This window comes from Sinocyclocheilus rhinocerous, unplaced genomic scaffold (assembly GCF_001515625.1).
Source record: "Sinocyclocheilus rhinocerous isolate Xijiao unplaced genomic scaffold, SAMN03320098_v1.1 scaffold1350, whole genome shotgun sequence".
Taxonomy (NCBI): domain Eukaryota; kingdom Metazoa; phylum Chordata; class Actinopteri; order Cypriniformes; family Cyprinidae; genus Sinocyclocheilus; species Sinocyclocheilus rhinocerous.
The window spans coordinates 155,391-159,782 of NW_015652333.1; the positions used below are offsets into that span (position 1 = coordinate 155,391).

General features: G+C 37.8%; 1 long non-coding RNA gene across 1 annotated transcript in view; it reads right to left on the minus strand.

The window, feature by feature from the left end:
* The window catches only part of LOC107714837 (uncharacterized), a 7,880-nt gene that overhangs the window by 1,238 nt on the left and 2,250 nt on the right, over window positions 1–4,392 (minus strand). The window contains exon 2 of the long non-coding RNA XR_001637036.1: window positions 306–316. This is a non-coding gene — a long non-coding RNA (uncharacterized LOC107714837). The remainder of the gene's footprint in view (window positions 1–305; window positions 317–4,392) is intronic.

Here is a 4,392-nt window from a genome sequence, read left to right on the forward strand (position 1 = left end):
TACTCACACCGTGAGGATCACAGTATGAGGATCATGTGAACTCACAATGATTTCACCTATTACTCACACCGTGAGGATCACAGTATGAGGATCGTGTGATGTCACTGTGATCATCGCATGATCTCACGTGTTGACTGGGATTGCTTTGTCATATAACGGTGAAATTACCTGATATTTTAAGACTCTACACAGGACCAGTGGGTTGGAAAATAGATGGATGTTTTCCATGTTGGTTAATCTATGTGATTTGGCAGACAAAGGTTGTTGAATGTTAATAAGCAGACTCTAAGAATTCTCTAGAAGACTCTATTTCAGTCTCTTAATGAGGATTTTTTTATTTATATCAGATTTTTTTTTAATAAATCTGTGTCCCTCCAAAAACACATAGTATTTTTTCTTTAGAAATGAAAAACTTAATCATCATAGAGTTGTTGAATTCAAATCGCTGTATTGTGAATTGCATTTTTTTAACTGTATATTTTAATAAATATATGTCCAGATGAAAAAAATGAACCCCAATATGACTATATGTAGAGCTAGATCAATGTTAGTGATTGGCCAAAGGCCATCTATTCAAACATTGCCCTATCTGCTCTAGACCAAAGCCACAAGTGGGAAGACTCAAATTTATCAAGTCCTTAAGGGGCACCTTCACATGACAGCCTCGAAATGATCTCAGTCCTCGCAGGTGTGCCTCAGCAAAGACAAGAGGCGAGTATGATGGAAAGGGAGTAAAAGCGATTTCACTTGCATTTCTCAGAGGTGAGTTTTGTGCACGGTACCACTAAGTTCCAGTTTAGGTAAAGTAGAAGCAGCTTGGTGGACGTGCGTGTCAGTGAGCTGAAAGGCCTGATGTATGACAGGCCATCTGGATTCCATGATGTACACCACGCCTGAAAGGGTGACAAGGATTGGCGCAGGCCTCCACTCCCTCAGACAGCTCACCCCGACGCCATATTTCAAAGAAACACCACTGTCTGCTGTGATTTATGCCTTATTATGAAGCTGTCGCTCATCGCTAGTGCAGAACTCATTAGGGACCTTTATTTTTATACAAGCATTCTGCCATTTAAATTGAATCTGCGTACAGGGAAGATGGTTTCTATGGCAGAGAACCACAGTGGACTGTAGACTAATTTAACATTCACATGTAAATTAATTTCATATTTTGACTTTTTCAATTTGCCCGCTCCTGTGAAGCTTGCAATAGTTAAAGATGGAGTAAACATCCAAAACGGAATTAAACCTGGATGTAAACCTGGATGTGAGGAGCAGTGTTGAACAAATGTATGCGAAGCCAGTTTTTGCATTAATTCTCCCAAGTGAGTAGCAAAATTAACTACTCAGGATAAATTGGTGACTTTCTAAGCAATTCGATAAACCAATTGAGATTGGGTGACTTGGATTTAACCTTCCGCCTGTCAGGTTATAAATATGTTCATGTTAAGTCTCATGCCAATGTGTCAAATAATGTGTAAGTGAAGTTACATGGACATAGTGAGACACTTTCCTTAAAGGGATAGTTCTCCCAAAAATCGTCAGTCATACAGGTTTGACATGAGGATGAGTACACAGTCAGTCATACAGGTTTGACATGAGGATGAGTAAATTATGTAATTTTAGTTTTTTGGGTGATCTATTCCTTTAAATAACTTTTTTTTTCTTCTTGTGCAGTACATACTAGAAAATTGTACATGCTACTCTGAGAAAATTCAATTATCCTTTAACCTTATCGACATTCTACTGATTAAATAACTATAACAGAGTTGGCAGTTGAATAACAACTATATGTGCATGATGTGAAGTGAACATGAAATGTTAACGTCTAGTTATAGATGCAGGTTTAGGGTTACAACAGCAACATCACTGTCCTTCATTACTGAACTGCTTCTAAACATGATCCACAAATAAACAGTACTAGCAGACTCAGATAAAGAACTTTTAAAATTCCATGAACTTGATCTAAACAGTATTCCATTTACACCAGACCTCCTTATTTAGATAAATGTTGTTTATTTGAAAATGTCACACATCCTTATCCTTTATCAGTAAACGTCAGATGGCCGAACTTTCCAATTAGCGGAACTATTGGGTTTGACATGGAAAATTCCACTTTGTTTAAGGTTAAAACAACACCAGCTAATGGAACCTACATTAGAAACATATGCTGCTGAGAGTTTTTAATCCCTACTATGTCCAGCGGATTTAGTGGTGCTTGCGAGCAATTAACAATTTCAGAGATGTTAAGACAGTATATGTGCCACATTTATTCAATGGACAGTTTCACACTTTTTGGAGCTTTATTTCTGAGCCACATGCTCGCCAGGAAAGAGTAAGACATACTCATTTGGGCGGATTAGCATGTTTTTAGACTTAATCCACTTTCCCATGTGCAATTTTATGGCAGCAATCGCATGTCAGGCGTATATGGCGGGGTGTGTAAGGTCGGATGCTTTAGCATGACGCTAGCATGCCAGCAGGATTAGACTATCTGACAAGGTCCTGTGTAATTATAGTAGAGACACTGAGTGATTATTTATATAGGAAAGAGAAAATATCAACAGTCAGGATGTGGCTGAAATGGGAGTGCGGGGGAAACGGCTTAACTGCAGGTCTCAGAGGGGGTCGGAGAGGATTTTAATCCCTGCAGTGGATGAAAACATAATTTTTAAAAAGGTTTTTAATCAGAAGCAAAACAATGCACCACTTTTCTGGTGTCTGATATTTCAGCCAGTACTTATTACGTCACTGTCAACGTTGAAATGTTTTGTGGTCGCTGGAAATTGACATTTTCTCAAGGTCACGTTTCAGCAGAGCTGTGTGGTCTGTGCCTCAGTGGTTTCATGTGGAAGGTGGAGCTCTTTTCTAAACATTTATGAAGCCGAATATAGAAAAGAAAATGAGACTATTTCAAAGCTCGTCTGAATGTGGGTCATATAACCTCAGTGGTGCTCTTTTAAATTGCTACAGGTGGACTCATAAATTCATTTCTTTCTCACAGCTTTCTTCCCTAAAGTCCGAGTGTTGATGTATCTAAATCTCCTCCCACTTTCACCCTGAGGATTTCTATTGTTCCTACTAGACCTTGGCAGGTTTATAGTTTCTCTGAATAGACTGTGTAATGTATTTTTTTTTCTAAACACATTAAGGTCAGTGTGAAAATTATACAATACCTTTTGCATGGTCAATTACTGTGTCACTAAGGAGACATTCTTGGGGTTTAATCTGTTTATGTTTCTCATTCAAACCATACTCTTACTAAATCTTACTTTAGGAAAAGTAAGGAATTTAGGAAATCTTACTAAATTTGAAAAGTAGTGTGTATATAAGTACATCTTTGATTAATGTATTTCTAATGTAATATGCTGAATTAAACCTATTTAATGTACATTTTCTGTCGGAGATTCTTTATTGGGGAGTCATACCCTGCCAACATCCAACATTTTTTTGCATTCTGATTAAGAATGTAATATTGGCAAGCTTGTTTGGTTAAATATTAATTCTAGCCATGCCCACATCCCTATATCTTACCTTTCAGAGATAAATTACAACATATTGAAAGGTTAATCTCCACTCTTGAGTGTGTGACCCTTTAGACCAGTATATCTCAACCCTGGTCCTGAGCGCCCCCCAACACTGCACATTTTGTATGTCTCCCTTATCTGACACCCATTTCAGGTCCTGGAGTTTCTTTTAATGAGCTAATGAGTTGAATCAGGTGTGTTTGATTAGGGAGACAAACAAAATGTGCAGTGCTGGAGGGCACCCAGGACCAGGGTTGAGAAACACTGCTTTAGACCCTTGACCTGAGCGTACACTCCTTCTTCCTGTCGACCCCAGTCAGGTACTTGTTCTGATATATGCTCCTGACCTGGCTTCTGTCTGTGTAATTAGAAGGTCACTCAATAGAGTCATTTTGCAAGCTTTAGCATCAAGTATAAAATTGAGAGTGCATAAGGTCAGTGAAAAGCAAGGAATATGAAGATCCAAAGTTCAGTACAGGTTTTCAGCCGTATTGACTTGCATAGAGGCAAAGCTAGTTTCTGTTTTTAAATATAATGTAAGTGCTTGACTTTTTTCCAAAGTGGGACTTTCTAAAATATTTTTCTTTCTGAACTAGTAAAATCAGGCATTGTTTGGGTACTGTGCTCTTAATCAGTATGTTTATGCGTTTTGCCTTCTAAATCTAGTGTTTTGACTCTGTAAATCGCTGGTGCACATTGTAAGTTACTGCCAGTGTTGGGAAGGTTACTTTGGAAATGTAATAGGTTACAGATTACAAGTTACCCTATTTAACATGTAATAGTAGTGTAACTTTTTCAATTACTTTATTAAAGTAATGTTACTGATTACTTTTGATTACTTTTTGATTACTTTTCTAAATTTCTAATG